General features: G+C 34.1%; 1 long non-coding RNA gene across 1 annotated transcript in view; it reads left to right on the top strand.

The window, feature by feature from the left end:
* The window catches only part of LOC141410780 (uncharacterized), a 54,102-nt gene that overhangs the window by 19,890 nt on the left and 14,593 nt on the right, over nucleotides 1-19,619 (top strand). The window lies entirely within an intron of this gene.

Below are 19,619 nucleotides of genomic sequence, written 5' to 3'. Positions count from 1 at the left end.
TATATTTCACCTATATTTTCAAGATTTTATTGATAAACCTTATTTCATTCAAACAGTTCCTGTGACTATTTGATATATCCCCATCACTTTCTTTCTTTTTTTTAAAGCTCATTTTTACTTTCTGCCATTTTTGAATGCTCTGGGCTCATCTATATTTCCTGCCCCAGTACTAGAATCATCTGTTTCTCCAAGAAGCCATGGTTCATTTTACTAAAGAATAGTGCTAGAAACCAATATTGGGATGGGTTGTAGGTCAGTGCTAGAGTGCTTAACTAGCAAACAGAGGCCCTTTTGTCTGTTGTCTTACAGAATCCACTCTTTTCTAATGTTACTTATGTTAATACTTTTCTCTTACACCCTTCATTTAGGTCTTTTTCTACATTTGTAATACAATTATATTCTCTTGTCCTAGTCTACCTTATTTCCTGGAAGTCCCTGATGTCTAAATGATTTTTAAAAATTTTCATACATCATCATTCATTCTTTGTATTTTAAAGCACTATAGGTCTTAGCAACATGTAATAGTATGTGCTTATGATTACAGTATCATGCAAAATTAAAATTTCACCCTAAAAATCCTCTGTCCTTCACCTTACTTCCATCATCCTTAAAAGATCTTTTTTACCAATTCTATAATTTTGCCTTCTTTCAGAATATGTTATAATTGAAAGTCTGCAGGATGTAGTCTTTTCAAATGGGTTTATTTCACTTAACTACATGAATTTAAGGTTCTTCAATATCCTTCTTTTATGGCTTGATAGCTCATTTTTTGTTGTTGTTGAGTAATATTCCATTATACGGATATATAACAGTTTATCTGTTTACCTAATGAAGGAATATTGGTTGCTTTGTTTTTAGCAGTTATGAATAAAAGTGCTGTTCATGCAGGGAGTTTATTTGGACATAAAATTTTAAAGCATTTGTGCAAATACCTGAAACATGATTGCTGGATCTGTAGTAAAACTGTGTTTAGCTTTGTAGGAACCTCCCTCCAATGTTTCTGTGCTATTTTGCATTCCCCTCACAAATGAATTGGCATTTCTGTCTTATTGTATCCTCATTAGAAATTGATATTGTCAGATTTGGGATTTTAGTGATTGTAATAGGTTTCTCGTGTTATTTATTGTTGTGTTAATTGAAATTCCAAAATAAATGATTTTGAGCATTATTCATATGTGTATTTATCATATGTCTCCTTTAATGAGACATTTTTCAGATCTTTTGCCAATATTTAAAGTGTATTTTTATTGTTGATATGTATTTTAGGCAAAAGTCTTTTATCAAATATGTAATTTACTACTATTTTCTCTGACTCTCTTGCTCATCTTTTCATTGTGTTTGACTTTTATAGAGCAGAATTTTTAAATTTTAATAAAGTCCAACTCATCCACTTTTTCTATCAGGTATCATATTTCTGGTTGTATCTAGAAACCATTGGAAAATTCAAGTTCAGCTATCTTTTACTCTATTTTATTGAAAGATTCATGACTTCATTTTTTCATTTAGCTCTCTGATCCTATTTCAGTTAACTTTTTGAAAGATACAAGTTATATGATTAGGTATACTTTTTCCTTTCTTTCATCTTTTTGCCCATATGGACATTCAGCATAAATTGTTTAAAATGCTGTCTTTCTCCACTGTATTACCTTTACTCATTTTTCAAAGATCAGTTGGTTATAAATATCTGGTTCTAATTCTGGGCACTCTGTTCTTTTCCCTTGATCCATGTGTCTTTTATTTTGTCCTTATCATGTTGTCTTTATCACTTTAGCTTTACAGGATGTTTGAATTTGAGCAATGCCAGTTTTCTGTTTTGTTCATTTTCTTTAGTGCTATGTGGCCATGTTCTGGATCTTTTGCCTTTTCTTATAAACTTTGGAATAAATTTGTCAGTATTTCACAAGAGAGTTTGCTGAGATTTTGAATGGGAAATATTGGATCTATAAATCAAGAAGGGAAGAAAAAAATATGTGTACCACATTGACTCTCCCAATCATGGAAATGGAATACTTTTACTTTAGATATCTTTTAATTTCTTTTATGACAATTTTGAGTTTCCTGCACATGGAGCCTGTATGTGATCTGTTAGACCTATGCTGAAATACCTCATTTTTTGATGTTAATATAAATGGTATTGGGCTTTATTTCAAACTCCAATCATTTTTATATTTGCTTTTTTGTATTTGCATTATTTGTTATTGCTTATACTTAATTTTTTGCTTTTTCATGGTTTTCTGCATAGACAATCTTGTTCTCTGTAACAATGGACATTCTTTTCCCTTTCCTATCTGTATATTTTTACTGCCACTCCCTATCTTATTGCATTCCAGAACAATGTTGAATAAATTGGATATTGGGTAGAGGGGATATTCTTATCTTTCTTGTGATCACTGGGGGAAAGTAACCAAGTTCTGACCATCAAACATAGTGTTATCACTAGGATATAGATTTATTCTATATATGTGAAATTTCTTTATCAAGAAGTTTCTACTCTGGGAGTATCCTAACTGTGTTTTGAATTTTGTTCAGTGCATTTATTCACCAATTGGAATCATGATGTGATATTTGTTCTTAACCTGTTTTTATGGTAGATTACACAAATTGATTTTCAATTGTGGAATTAGCCTTGCATAACTGCAATAAATCATACTCAGTCTTTTTGTATAAATATTTTCATACATTATTGTGTTCAATTTGTTACTATGTTGATGATGATTTTTTCACTTATAGTCATAAGAGATATGGGAATTTAGATTTCCCTTTTTATAATGTCTTTATCTTTTGATATTAGTATAATGCTAGCCTCATAAAAGGAGTTGGGAAATTTCAAATTCCTGAGTAGATTATAATGAAACTATATTGTTCCTTTCTTGAATGTTTGGTAGAATTCACCAGTGAAGCACTGCCTATTTTAGAAGATTATTATTTGTTAAATTTAATAACTATTCACTTAAATTATCCTTTTGTGAGTTTTGGCTATTTGTATCTTTCAAAAACTTTCTGTTTCATCTAAGTTGATACAATAGTGTATCTAGAGTTTCTTATAATGTTCATTTATTATCCTCTTAATTCCCACAGGATCTATAGTATATGTCTATCATTTTTCATCTACATTATCAATAATTTCTATCTTCTCTTTTTTTTAGCTTAACTGATGGTTTATTAATTTTACTGATCTTTTTAAAAATAGGATTTGATTTTCATGGACTTTATAATTTCCTGCTTTTAATTTCCTTGATTTATGCTCTAAATTTTTACTTACATTAAGATTAAATTGTTTTTCTTTCTCTGGCTTCGTTAAGTATGACCTCAGATTATTTATTTTTAATTCTTTATTCTTTTGTGATACATAAACCTAATGCCACAAATTGCTCTCTGAAGGCAGGTGTGGTGACACATGCCTTAGTCTCAGTTACTCAGCAGGGAGAGTTGGGAGGATTGTGGTCCCAGACCAGCCATGGCAAAAGTGTGAAACCCTATTTGAAAAACAAAGTTAAAGCAAAAATGTACTTAGGACATGACACAAGAGGTAAAGTACTTGACTGTCAAGAGCAAATCCCTAAATTCAATATCCAGTGCCACAAAAAAGTAAAAGAAAAATCCCCAAGCAGTGTTTTCATTATATCCCACAATCTTAGTAAGTAAGTTCTGTTTTCTGATGTTGGGCAGTTACTTGATCCAGGTGTTATTTAGAATTGAATTGTGTTATTTAAATACCAAATATCTGAGAGTTTTCCAGCTTTCTGTTATTGAATTCTACTTTAATTTCTCTGTGGTCTGATAACATGCTCTGTATTATTTCTGTTCTTTTAAATGTATTAAGGCATTTTCATAGTCTAGAATGTTGTCTGTCTTGATAAATGTTTCACTAAAGGTGAGAAGGATGTATATTCCACTGTCATTGAATTAAACAGTCTATAAATATCAAATAGATCCAGCTGATTAATGGTGGTGCTCATTTCTACTGTAACAGCACTGAATTTTTGTTATTGTATCTATCAATCACTGAAAGAAGAGAATAGAAATATGTAATTGAAAAAGTATATCTTATCTATATCTCATTGCCTTTCTCTCACCTTTTGCCCCTTGTATTTTGATGATTTGTTTATAGCTGCATACATGTTGAGAGCTATTACATCTTCTTAGAGATTTTATTATAAATATGCATTGCCCCTGGTTATCCTTGATAATTTTCCATGTTCTGTAGTCTGCTTTTTCTGAAGTTAATATGACTACTCTTTTTTTGACTGTAAGCACAATGTATCCTTTTGCATCTCTTTAATTTTACTCTGTGTTTTTATATTTAAAATAAATTCCTTACAGACTACTTAGAGTTGGACCTTGTTTATTTTTTGATCTAGTTTGAAAATGTTTCTTTAAATAGTTGTTTTTAAACCATTAAAATTTAAAGTGATTTTTAATGCATTTGATTAATAAATATTACATTTTAGTGGGTATCTATTTATTGCACTTGACTTCATTTCTTTAATTTTCTACTGATTCTACTTTTTCTGTTTTAACTGAGACAGATTCTATTTATTCTCTTAGGATATCAACATACTTTTTAAAGTTTTTCAGCAGCTGCCTTAGAGTTTTCAACATATATTTACAATTAATCTAAATGAACTTCAAAGAACACTATGCTGCTTCATGAAAGATGACTACCTTATAAGAAGGGATGTCCAGTGTCTCCCTTCTGTCACTTATAACGTTCTTGTACTTCATCTTAAATATCCATATGTCATAATCACTAATACATTATTTCTTTAAGCAAGTGATTATCTATATTTGTCTTTGTTCCTTTAACATAGCTTTTCCTATCATTATTATGATTCTAGTTTCAGATCCTTTTCATTTCCCTTATCTCTGAATAATTTATTTCAAAATTTTGCAGAGCAGTTGTTATGTCAAGGAGTCTCCTCATATCTTGTGTGTCTGAGAAAATATTTCTTCCTAACTTTTGAAATATAATTTCATTGGTTATAGAATTCTAGGTTGATGCTTTGTTTTTATTTATGCACAGCAAGCATTTCACTGTACTCACTTCTTATTTGCATAGTTTCTGATGTGAAGCCTACTGTAATTCTTACCTTGCTCCTCTAGGCAGGACAATTTTTCTTCTGGCTTTCAAAGCTTTACCTGTGATTTTCTGTGGTTCGAATATTATTTGTCTAGATTATGACACTTTTAGAATCCTTGTATATTGGGTTTTCATCAATTATTTACTTTGGTTTTCAATTTAGAAGTTTCCATTCATGTACCTTCAAGCTTACAGATTCATTCCTTGGCCATTTCTAGATTACTGATGAGTCCATCTAAAGTAGTCTTCATTTCTGTCACATTGCTTTTTATTTCTCTCATTTCATCCTGATTTTCTCATTAGGTTTCCATCTCTCTGCTTATCATCTATTCTTGCATATTGTGTGTCTTTTTTGTTGGAGGACTTAAGATAAAAATCATAGTTTTTGCATGTATGTTTGCCTTTTGGATCTGTCTTCCACAAAAGAAAGAAAACATCCAGATTTATCCTTCTGAATCTGACTTACTTCACTTAACATGATGTCCTCCAATTTCATCCATTCACCTTTAAACCACCTTGTGTCATTCATCCTTTTGACTGAATAAAATTCCATTGAATACATATATATGTATATATATTTATACATATTTTCTTTAAGCAAGCAATTCTCATGTATATGTATACATATATACATATATATGGCATATATAGGACACATTTTCTGATCCATTCATCAGTTGTATATCCAAAAGCTAAACATATACAAAAAAACAAGTATGATTATATACATATATATATATATATATATATATAAAACATGTTTGTAATAGTGGAACTACTCTATGGAACTCAGAGGGGGAGAGAAAGGAAAAGAGAATGATACAGAGTCAACAATATGGAAATTCATTATATCTGTGCAGGTAGAGGATATAACAATATGTATTGAAAGCTGCTGAATAATGCAGGATTGAAAGTAAAGGTTGACTTGATCAAAAAAAAGTATACTTATAATGGGGATACATCGAGAGACCACTTGGAACACTGACATTGTAATTAATAATTAAAGGACTGTAAACTAAGTACAGTGTATGGGGGGTACTTGTCAGAGAAAGGGAAGGTGAGTGGAGGAGATGAAGGTGAGGGAATGTGGTTGATGGGTTTCATATATATATATATATATATATATATATATATATATAGAGAGAGAGAGAGAGAGAGAGAGAGAGAGAGATGGATATCTATATATACATCTCTTTCTCTCTCTCTCTTAAAGTAATTGCTTTAAGTGTGGCAGGGAGAGGCTGGCATGATTGGGGAACAAATGGTGAGGATGATCTAACCAATGTAATATTTGGAATTATCACAATGAATCCCACCATACAATGAATGTATCCTAATAAAAAAGATATTATGATTATTTTGTGTTCCTTATCTGATAATTCTAAAACTTTGCTCATATCTAAACATGTTTGCCTCATTCTTATGTCTGTTATTTTGTTGTTATTATTGCTGTTTTTTACTTTTAGCATGTCTTATACTTTTTGTTGAAATATGGACATGATATATTGAGTAATAAGAACTGAAGAAAGGAAATTTTTAGTATGACATTATATATTAATCTTGCTAGGAGAAAGGCTCTCTTTAATATTTGCTCTCTGTGTGTAAGAAGCTTCTGTTTCCTCTGTTGTTCCTATTCATTCTGCCTCATCCCCCATTGTCTCTGGAATTCTCTAAGAACATCTTCTGAAATAGAGTCTATATCTTGCAGCTCTCCATTGTTACCATAGTGCCCTGTTGATATGGTGGTAAAACTAGGAGGAAAGAAAAACATAGGCTATAATTTATGCTTAATTCATTATTATTATAATTACTATTATTACTACTGTTATTTTGGTGTTACTTGGCTCTGGGTCCCGCACTTACTAAGCTACCTCTCAACTACTTGAGCCATGCCCAGAGCCCTGTTTGCTTTAGTTCTTGGTCTCACGTCTTTTGCTTGGCACTGTGAATACCACCACACCCAGCTTGTTGGCAGTGGTCAGCTTTTGCTAACATTTTACTTGGGTTGGCCTTGAACTGTGATTCTCCTGTTCTCTGCCTTCCTAGTAGCTGGGATTATAGATGTGAACCACTATGCCTGCCCAATTTATGCTTAAATTTTAGTGACTTATTAAGTGAATACTTGGGTGTGATATTCAGAAGTATAAGTTTGTCTTAGTCTCTCTCCATTCCCCTGAGGGTGAGTCAAGACAGTTAGAGGAAGATACAGTTGGCTAATTGCTTTTCCTCCAGGTGGATAAGGCTCTGGGAGTTTCTTTTGGCTATCAACTGTTTAGTATGGTGAATGTTCTGTATGTATGTCAGGTAGTTAATTTTCTTCTTCCCCTGCTTGAAACTCAAAGGAATGTTTCTTGGATCATCAACGTGAGAAGAGATTCTGGAGGTAACTCCATGAGAAGGATTACTGGGCAGATCTGAGACAGCAGATTTGTTTCTCACAGTAGACTATACTCAGTTTCCATCAGGTCTTCAAATTTACCTTGTGTTTCCACCCATTTATGGCTCTGAAGTCTTCCCTTATAGGTTAGGCAATTTAACCTATAATTTTCTTCTTTTCTTGGGTCTCCAATTTTCAGGGTGGCACTTTGCTGTGTCACTTCAATCCTCTGATGGCTCTAAGAAAACTTGTTGATTTTCATTTTGTTGAGCTTTTTGCCTGTTGAAGAATGATGACTTCCAAGCTTTTTACATGTTGGAACTGAAACCAGAAATCTTGCCTTTGTTTTTCAAACACAATTTCACTTGACATATAATTCCAAGTTGACAGTTTTTCTACCAGTACTTAAAATATCTTGCTCTAGCATTCTTACTCCTGAATTGTTCCCATGAGAAATATACTCTCATTCTTGTTTTAGAACATATAAGAAGAAATAAAGTAAGTAGGGGCTCAGAGAAAGAAAAAAAAAGCTTTAAAGTCAGAGAAAACATTTATTTATTTGAAGATGAATTACTATATCAGAAACAAGAAAAATGGAAAAATATGTTCTTTTGGGGAGGAGATTCCTGGCAGATTAGATGGTGAGTTTGTGAGGTTTGTGTCACCTTAGATCTATTTTGGATCACAGACTTGAGTAAGAAGAGAGGTTGAAACACTCTCATGATTGCATGTACACATGAGGGTCATTACTCATGAAGCAAAGCACTCTTCCTTAGAAGTGGTAGAACTGTACATTAAAAGAAGTTACTGTTAGAAGGAGTTGTAATGAGTCAAGCATTCAGGCCCTAAGCTGATGAACGTGGCAGGAGTCATGCCAGACATGGTAGGTGTATTGAAAACTCTGTTATTCCCTGGCATAGGAAAGCAGCTTCTCATAAAATAAGTGTAAACTAAATAAGTACTGAATCATTGTTGAAGGTTGATGGGTAACTAGGGCAGCTCCCAAAATTTAGGATACAATTTTTCATTTATTCTTTCAGGAAATATTATTTCCAAACCACTATATATATATATAAATGTTATTAATTGGTTAAGACCAGTTATTTAAAACAAACTTCAACAATGACTTTGAGTCCTTCTGATTAAATAAGAAAGAAATTCTCAGTTTATTACTGTCCCTCTTTAACACATGTAGATTTCTTACCCATCTTCCTGAGATCAGAACTTTTCTCGGCAACCTTATCTAATACACTCTTTTATTTTCATTGCATTTTATATGGTTATTTTCCTTGAAATAGGTTTTCATTTGCCCTTGTAATATAGTAACACAGTTGGGATAGGATAAGTCCAAATTCACAAAGGAGGTCTAATGATGACTCAACCTGGGAAACCCTGCAAAATCTAAACTATCATTGTTCTTTCGGAAACATGTCAGAATGCTGAGATGTAGAATTGAGCTTGTTGTTGTTCTTTACTTCTATGTCTATTCTCCTAGTTGGATGACTGTTCTCCCCTCCTCATTTACACATTTTTCTCACATACTTTCAAGATAGCCTTTAACTATCACCTCCAAAGAACATGGCCTATTGTATTTAATTTCCTGTTTAATCTATTCCTTCTGAATGTAAATTACACACACACACACAATATTGGACCTCAGATTTCTATATTCCTCTGAGAAATGCACAGAGTTAGTACTAGATTCTTAAAATCTTTGGTAAATAAAATACAAGTGAATTGACAAGACTATATATTTCTATTTTTCATCATTCTATTTCCTTTATGTGTATGAAACCCATCAAACCTGTTCCTTCATCTTCATCTCATCCTTTCATCCTCCTCCTTCCCACAAGTACCCCCCCACACACATATACACTGTACTTATTTTACAGTCCCTCTTTCACTATTCATTCCAATGTATATACCAGATGTGACCATGGTTTACTTTAGTCAGTTAAACCCCTTTTGTTACTCTCCCTTACACCTTCCTCCTACTCTCTATTATTCAGCAGTTTTCAGTACATATCGATATTATTGTCTCCCTCTCATACTCTTTTCCTATCCCTCCTCTCCCAGTTCTATAGATCTGTTCCACTATTGCCAACATATTCTATCTGTAGATGTGCATATGATCATGTTTGTTTGGGGGTATACATTTATCTTTTGGATCTATCTTCCACATATGAGAGAAAACATGCAGCCTTTGCCTTTCTGAACCTGGCTAACTTAATTTTACATGATGTCATCCAACTCCATCCATTTACCTCCAATCCATGTAGTTTCATTCTTTCTTATGGCTGAATAAAACTCCATTGTACACATAGCCACAGTTTATAATACATTCATAGTTATATGGCATCTGGATTGTTTCCATAGCTTGGTTATTATGAACAGAGCTGCAATAAACATTGGTGTTCAAGTGTCTCTTGTATCTTGACTTACTTTCCTTCTGGTATATGCTGAGAAGTGGTATCACTGGATCATATGGTAGTTCTACATTTAGGTTTTGTTTTAGTATTGTCCTACTGGGAGTACATTGTGACATTTACAAAAGTTTCTACAATATATCATAACTGAACTCACACCCTCTACCATTCTCCTTTATCCCCCCCCCCCAAATCCTGGAATAGTTTCAACAGGTCACATTTTTTCATTTACATACTTAATACATAATATTTCCACCATATTCACCCTCACACAATTTTTCCTTATATCTTCTGGCTCCCACTGGTGCCAACCCATCAGAAAGACAAGTTTTGCCTTCCTTTTCTCCATTTTTGAAAAAAAAAAAAAGAGTTTTTTGTTTAAGATAGCTCTACATGGTGTTTCATTGTGACATTTCATGTATATATGTCTTATAAACTGAATTGGCTCATCCCCTATATTTTTCTTTTTTCTATCTTAGTCCACTTCTTATGGTGTTCTCAACAGGTTTTAAATTTTTTATTAATTCTCGTATAGAAAGTAAATTGACCATTTAAGTTTATGTACCACAGACTAAATCCATTTCATACACCTGCTAAAGTTGTATGTCACATGTATTTTTCACAAATGTAGAAAGCCTGGGCAGTATGAAGCAAATATATAGGAAGAATAAAGTGAATCCTCCTCAAGCTAAAAGCAGGAGAGGGAGTAAGAAAGGGTCAACGTTTTTCTCTAAAAATATCAATTTATTGAATGGAAAGTTAGGCTAACCACATACTGTGCATCAAGATTCACCTAATTGTATTGTGTAGATAATTATCACTCTCCAGGTCATATTCTAACCCTTCTGTTATTAGATCCTATACCATTCTATTGAATTGAAGTCAGGCTCCATGTAATTCTCAGACGCAAGATCTTCTTTCTAAAGTGGCTTCACATATAAGACACACTCCCTTGAGAACCACTGAGTTTATATGTAATTCTTCTTACATTGGATATAAATTCACTTGTATCTCTCTCAGTAAAGAATGAATAAAAGTGATGTTATAAAATGACCTCAATTCTTCTCAAGTTTATAACAAATGAGTCTCAATCCCAGACTTGAGGTCTTTAATTATTTTCAGTAACACATCTCTGGTGATTCACCAGCTTATTGAAAATAAGTATATCCTATTGGGAGATGCGTGGGAGAAACACAGTACCAGGGCAAAAACAAAGTCTGATTTTTGTTTGTTAAATGCCTTACAAAGGCTTGGGCCCACTCTCATTTACTTTAGACTTTTGTCAACACCCTCAGACATTTCAAGAACGGATTTGGAGTTGGTTTCTGTTATCCTTATCACCTTGGCTGTCCTAATGTGAATGGACTTTTGCAGGTATCCTTCATCATGTGTGGTCTCAAGAATAAATTCCAAGTATGACAGCTGTGCCATGGTCAGAACAGAATATGAAATAGCTGCATCTTCTGTGAGACCTCCTCTAACCTTGGGTTACTGCTGTCTAAAATTATTTATGATTATTTTAAATGCCACTTCCAAGTGTAAACTTATACAGAACTTTGGGTAAAAAAATTTGAAATCTTTTATAAGTTGCTGGTGTTCATCTGTTCTTTGTTGATAACTTTTACTCTGTCTCTTCTGTTGTTTCCAAATAAGGAAATCATGTCTTGGTTGAAATCTCTATCTTGTTTGGTCTTCAATAAGTAACTTCATGCTTTTCCTTTCTTATCTCTAAGATGGTGAGAACAATGGTGCTTGTCTCACAGGATATGGTTAATACAGGTAGCATGCTTAGAATTGACCTGACACGTAACGATGTCGGGGAAGCGTTAACTCTTATTGTTTTGATAGGGGGCCCAGGTATTCTTCCTGACCTAAATTTAATACAATATTCCATGGGGCATCTTAGAAATCAGTCTCTCTTCTTATAATAAATCCATAAAATAGTATTTCTAAAATTCAAATCCATATGTATTTATTATATTTCTCCTTCTTCATCCTATCTACAACAAAAGCTAAGTTGTCATGTTTGGGCCTCCAGAGAAAAAAAGAAAATCTAACAAGGCAAAAGTCACTGCTAAAGAGTAAGAGAGAAAGGAAAGCTGGTTCTTCCAGCATGGTAATTTGTGGGAAGAGGAAGAAGAGGAAGCAGAGGAGAGGTCACCTGACCTCCCTCACAGAGGGAAAGAGATATCATAAATAAAGGACAATAAAAGCAACATAGTTCTCATGGGTTCCTCTTTATGGCTCTGAGAGAAGTTCTTTGTGTCCCGTGCCTCCTCTCTAACAAAAAGCTGGAATTGATGAGCTGTGTAAATGTGGCGCCTAAGTTAGCATTCAGGAATTGCACAACATTGAACTCCTGAGTACAAAGGGCCTGAATAGGTGTGTAAGGGGTGATTGGGTCGAGGGTGAAGGGTTGTTTGAGAAATTTAGCAGGGAGAATTGCTCTGATAGCAGATACAGATGCAGCTCTATAACTGAAGGCAACAGGGCAGCACCATGAATGGTCTAGTGGCTGCAGTCCAGTCTCTTGAGGCCTCCACAATACCAAAGAGCTGGGCCGAGGATACTGGCCAAGCCAAGCAGAGGAACAGCTGGTGCTCTGGAGCAGACAACAGCAGAACCTGCCAGCAGGTAACCCAGAGATTGACACAGATGCACATATTAAAAGATGCTCCAAAGTGCTCACCCAGCAGCCAGCTACCTTGCTGTATAAAACTCAACAAAAAGAATAAAGGTGAGATAGCTCCTCTTCAGTCATACCAAAAGGCTAAAATCTTTCTCTAGCTCTCATCTAGGTAAGGGAGCAAAGGAACGGATGGCCTTGATGGAATAGTCACTAGACAGAGACTAGATTATATTGACAGGTTTTGTCAATTTACCATCCCATCCATTGGGTAAGGACTCCTGAAGATTAGATAATCATAAAAAAAAAGCAAATATTCATTCATTCATTTATTCAGTGACTTACAACCTACATTCTATGTAAGAGTGTAGTAAATTTAAAGTGCTTAAGTCACATGTTTATAGGTAGCATTCAGATTCATTTTGTTTTAGACAAGTAAACCAAAATAGCTATATCCATTACAACTTTCTCAAGGTACCCAGACAGTTTAGTCTGTTAGCCTTAAAGTGGAAAATAAGCCTGTTCTAAGATGAGAACAACCAAAGTCTTATGAGAGAAAGCCCTATGCTGCCTCCCATGGCAGAAGAGAGACAAACAGAAACAAAGCAAGATGGCAGTTTAAAAAAATGGATCTAAGAAGAGGGATTTTTCCTTCTGGGGAGCCTGGGACATGGATAAGAATCAGAAGAATGTTATCTGGTGAGATTTTCAATTTCGTCAGCAATCTAGAGATTTAATATTTGTTACATTATGTTGTGTTGACTGAATCTTGGTGATTAACTTATGGTTTGTGTGCTTACAAGCAGAGAAATCTCCAATATAACCTGGTAGATTTTATTTTTCCAGTTCGGATCGATGGAGCCTAATTTAAATAGAAATGTAATAATCTCATCTAAAAATCAACACATTTTAAAATGACCATATACCCAGAACATATTTCTTTATTCAAAATACTAAACCACAGATATGTTATTACCACCAATTAATCCAAATAAATGCTGGCAGATATGCCATTTAAATACACAGCAACTAGCCTGCCACACCTTTAGTGAGTCTATTGATTGAAATTCACTTTAAGGTTATAATACAAATTGAAATGAAAAGTTATATATCTAGGTTATAGCATTATGGATAGCAGAAGAAAAGTTGGAAACAATCTTATAGTTCAAACACATACATACACTATGTCTACTACTTACATAAACACATTGTACATGAACATACATTTACATATATGTGTATATACATTTATGTATGACTTATGTATATTTATTAATACATCCATGAATGTTTTATAAATATATATATACTTACATACAGGTAAATTATATGTATATGTTTGTATTTTTTGTTTATCTGTATCTACCTATATGTAAACATATAGGAAGCTCAGTAGACATACCAGGAAAAAGTATTTAACAATGTTAACAATGAACTGTAGAATTATGAGCACTTTTTAGTTTCTTTATACTTGTCTTACTTTTAATCAAAATTTAAAAAGTAGATAAGCAGCATTTTTGTAACTATGAAACAAAAATATTATTTTACAAATTTATGTCGCATACCATAGTAGGAGTTTCTTCAATCCATAGCTATACAAAGAGTATAAATGTTAAAAACAGATGATGAACTATTCAGAGTTGAGATGAGTCATAGCGTGCCTAGTCATTTTTTCTCCCAAGCCAAAAGATGTCTTTGTGTTACTAAAGTCAAATCATCATGAATTTCAAGGATGAAGAAGTCAGGATAAGGTGACTGCCTCAAGCAGAAAGGGAGGAGGGAACCATTACTAAGAAAAGTACGCTTTGCTCAACCCACAGTAGAGAGTTCACATTGCCAGTTGTTCCATCCTCATAACACCTCATAAACACCTAGGAAACAGACAACTTTGTAAGTTTTGCCTAAACTTGTCTCTGTACTGGGTAATAAGCTTTGGCCCAAAGTGGTCTCTGTATTTAGAGAGCTGCGCCCTAGCTTGATGTGTAAACAAACTGTAAATTTACATGGACTGTTTCCTTCTAACCAAGCAACTGAGCTTCAACCAATCACAGCTGCTGACCCCTTAGCCAATTCCAGGCTGAATGGAAAATTATTCCCAAATGAAGAAAACGCTGAATGGCATCAATCAGGTAATCTCGTTATGTCATTTCTCATTATAAAAACAGCTCATCATTGTAAAGGAAGACATTCAGAGCTATCTTTGGCCTGAAATGCTGCCTCATTCTAGAACCTTTTTCTTACTTAAGAAAACTTTAACTGGTCATATTTTTGCTTTTAACAAAACTATTCCCATAAGGAGGCCTAAAGCTCAAAGTTGTAAAATAGAGTGATGAAGGTGACATTGCCCCATTAATGATAGGAAAATTTTTCTTTTGTTTTTCTACTTCATTTGAGGCAGTAAGAGATTGAAATGATGTAGTTTGCAAGTAAATGGATGGAACTTGAGATCATCATGTTAAGCAAAGTAAGCCAGGCTCAGAAGACAAAAGGTCACATGTTTTTAGTTAGACCTAAAAGATAAATGTATGGATAAATATACATATATATGTGTGTGTATATATATATATGATTGTACATATATATACAAACATTTATACATGCATATATATGTATGTATGTACATATATAGATAGAGAGAGGTAGATAGATAGAGAATATGACTGTAATAGTGGGTCTCTCTGAATGGACTATGGGGAGGCAGGAGAGGAAAAGAGAATGACAGAGATTAATAATATTGAAATACATTGTTTCTAGGTATGAAGAAAGTATAACCAAATGCATTATAAACTATTTATAGGGGAGCAGGGTGAGAAAGTATAAGTAATAGAGGGGGTTAATCTGATTGAAATATGGGTGAAATACCAAGGTAAACCCCCTTTTAATAACCAATATACACTTAAAAATGGACAGGAAAGTAAAATGGGTCTGCACTAGAGGAGAGTACTAGTGGGAGAGGGGAGAGTAAACAGAGAAGGTGAAGGAAGGTGAATATGGTTGATGTACATTGTATAAGTGTACAAAATTGAATAATGAAACTTGTTAAAATTGTTCTAAGAAGGGGTGGAGGGAGGTTGAGGGAGAATTGTAGAGGGGATGAATCTAATTAAGATACATTGTAAGCACATATGTAAATATCACAGTGAAACCCCTTTGTACAACTACTATATCCTAATAATAAAAAAGAAGGAATCATATACATGGCTTTTGCTTTGCTACAATGGAAATTTGACCCAATTATGCGTCAAATTAAGCCACCGTTAATATCCTTTGAATCATCTCCTACTCTGAATCCAGAAGCTCCCTTCTGTCTAAGAAGAAATAGAGCATTATGCATTGATGTTACAACATATTTTTATGGATTTGTACTCACCATCTGAGAATGAATAAGACAAGATGCATTAGTACAAGAAGTAATTTCCTGCACTTGTCATGTGATTTCATAAGTCTAGTTAAATTTTGACTAATACATATATGTGAAATAATATATATGTATATATATACATCATTTAAAGTGTATCTTTTAAATTTCGTTTCCTTTTTCTCATTAAAATAACTATTAAATATATAATAGTTACTAACCCAGATGCTCAGAAGATTCATGTATTTTAAGTTCTAAAGCTTTTCTGTCTAGGTTTTATACTGAATATCTTGTTCTTCCTAATGGCATTTCCCTAATATCAATGCTGAACGAAATCCAAAAATAGCAAGGGGGTAAAAACTCAGAATAGCAGGAACTCAGAAGATCAGTGTAATCAGCAAATTAGGGCTATGTACAAATCATGCAATTGGCATCATGGGAGCAGCCCGGGCCACGCCATGTGGCGAGGAGAACACTCAACGTTGATAACTTTGATTAGCGTTAACATTGATCGCATAATTCAGTTACTTCCAGGATGTCTCATGATGCTAATAAATAAAAGATGAAACTCTAGGAGAACGGTGGCTTCTATATAATTGTAGCCAGAGACCACTGAAACGTGGGGTGGGGGTGTTATTTATTTCACCTGCATTCTTTTTTGCTGAGCTATGATTGGGAAACCTAGGTGTAGTTGTTTATCACCGTTGTTTCTCTAGTTGTTGCTAGAGCTCTCAGGGAGACTTATGCAAAGACTGGCTTTGCCTTTACACCTGATGAGGCTTCCTTCTGCTCTTGGACCCAACCCTTCAAGCAAACCAGTGTCCTTAGCTTGTTTGGCTCTAAATTATCTTGGATAGCAGTTCCTACTCTAGGCCATTGTTGGCTGCCTCTTCCTCATATTAAATGTCCTCTGTAGTACTTTGTTGGTCCTAGTGCTACATACAACATACCAGCATTTCTCTCTCAGCAAGAGTCAAAGCACTTAAAAGTAACAGCCTGGACTCACAAGGTCAAATTGTCAAACTTAAACTTTGATCTTGTTCTACAACTCACTTTTGTAACTCTTTTACTTCCTTATTCTTATAAACCAACTGGCATTAAGGTGATCATAGTTGATAAAGGTTACAAAGAAGCATAAAACCACAGCATTAAAAGTCAGTTTCTAGAAGTGAATCTGACAGCAATCCAGTGAGTAAATAATATTTCTTTCAGAATCTGTACCAAGTCTAACTTCCTTGGAAGTACCCACTGATAAGAAATGCATTTCTTCTACTTCCATATTTGGACAACCTTTCAAATCCATTTCTCTTAGTAAGTTGAAGTTCGTTCCCCATAATTACCATTTGATTCTCTCGCTCTACAATAAAGTCAAATGATCATAATATTATCTAAAATATACATAGTTTACTATTTTGGGGCTTATTCTAAAAATTTTAAAGACAAACACAACTCAGAGAACTTAATAACAAAACACTACCAAGGTCATTTTAAGATGAGGAAACTGAGGCTAATGGGAATTAATTGCTAAGAAATAGTAAAGATGCATTTGAATCTATGTATCTAGCCCCAGAGCCAACACTCTTAACCAATGACCACTAATTATTGTGACCACTTTTTACACCCATCTAAACAATTCTCCTACTTTTTTTTTTTTTGAGATAGGATAGCTCTGTCTGGCCCAAACTCACAGTCTTCCTGTCTCAGCCTTCTGAGTCCTGGGATTGTAGGCATGCATCACTACGCCTAGCTCAGATACCCACTTTGACATGCAGAAAACAACTTTCTTTCACACTTCAAAACCACCCAAATAGTTGATATATAATTATGTAAGTTGTGTATATATAGAGAGATAGATTCATATATATATGTTTATATATAAAATATGAGTATATGTGTGTAAATATACATACATAAATATAATTACATATGAATATATGTGTCTCTGTATATGTAGACACACACATATATAAAGAAAGAGAGATCAGTATCAATGTTCAGATAAAAGACATAGTGTGGGATGGGGATAGATTATTCTTTGGTGAATTAAGGTGTTCGGCATTGAGGGTAAATACTTGAATCAGACAGCCCAGATGTTTAATGTGGGTTACTTGTTCAGATCAGTATAGCACTGCAAAAATGATTTAGTGATTCTGTGCCTCTGTTTACTTTTTCAAAATGCATATAACAACATATTTACCTGAGCTTAAATGAGTCACTGGGAACATTGCCTAGCTCATTCTCAGCAGTCACTAAATACTAGCTACTATTGTTAATATGATTGTGTAAGAGAATACAAAATAGAATGGCAAGACAGGTCCTTAGAAATCACTGAAATATTTATATATATATATATATATATGTATGTATATGCGTTAACTATTTTCATTTCATTCACAATTATTATTTCTTCTTCTTACACATGTCCCATAATATCCAGTAGAATGAGGAGTATGCATGTGGGATCTCAAGGCTCCCCCAATGGATGGACAATTGCAGGAATTCTGAATGGATTTTGTGCTGTTCTTTAATGAACCACAGTTCCACTTAACAATTGGGTTTGTGGGGACAGATGTTAGGTTCAGATTAGGGTATCTGTCCTCCTGTTTTCTTTGCCTTGTGATGGTGTTAGGAATTCAAGCTCTTTTTTTAACCATCTAAAGCTACAATTCCAACATTAGTTAACACCCCATCTCTTTTCATTATTATGGCAACACTGCAGGGAAGGTCTTTTTATCCCATTACATAGCCAAAAAAACTGAGAGTGGGAGAGGTTAACCAAATAGCTTAGAAAGGGACTCAATGGGAATTCAGAGGGATTAACTTCAAAAACTAGATTCTTAACTGTGTACTTTGCATGTCTGCCTACCATTAGTAAAGTTGTTATCTGTGCCACCTGAGTTAGATTCCAGACGCTGATTCTGACACTTGTTCCTTACCCTGTAGAACTAAAAACCAACTCAATGTAGAATCTGCCTGCAGTTCTAACAGCCCAGAGGTATAGGCATTTTGTATCTAAGGATAAAGGTAGAGCAACATAGAGATATAATTCAGAATAAAGTACAGGTGTATTGAAGGCTACAGATACTAGCATGTGCTTTAATCTGTTGAATGGGCATTTTCATTACCTATTGGTAATGTGTAGGTTTCAGGCCTTGGAGAAGGGTCAGCCACAAGGCAGTCAAACATAGTGAGTTACTCAGGGTGGTAAATGGTATGAACTTATTCATTACCTTCTCTCTGTCTCCTCTATCACTCTCCCAATCCCAAATATTCATGAGTGGAAATAATCAACCTTTAGAGACTCCAAATAACAATTTTCAGGCCAAATTAAATGAAGTTAAAAGGCTTCTCAGTAGCTTCCAAATTTACATAAATTACCAACATGTATTAGAAGGATACTGAAAGTTAATTGGCTGATTTGTCAAAAAGTTTAACTTGATTAGAAATTTCTGTATGCTTGACAGAGAAGACTGGATTTTTACCCACAGTATTTGTGGTCCCATACATGCGCGCGCGCACACACACACACACACACACACACACAGATATTAAAATAGTTAAAGTCTTTTGGAGGCATGTTGTCACATGTTTCTCTAAGAGAAACATTTAAATATCAACTCAATTGATTCCCTCAGAGTTTAAAATCCCTCCCTTACGTTTGACATGGACCTGTACTTCGGAGTTCTTTTGTATTCTTAGAATCTCAGGTGATATCATTAATGCTGCATAAAACACCACAAAATACCAGGAGA

The sequence above is a fragment of the Castor canadensis genome, chromosome 9, assembly GCF_047511655.1.
Source record: "Castor canadensis chromosome 9, mCasCan1.hap1v2, whole genome shotgun sequence".
Lineage (NCBI taxonomy): Eukaryota > Metazoa > Chordata > Mammalia > Rodentia > Castoridae > Castor > Castor canadensis.
This window is presented reverse-complemented; position numbering and strand designations above follow the sequence as displayed.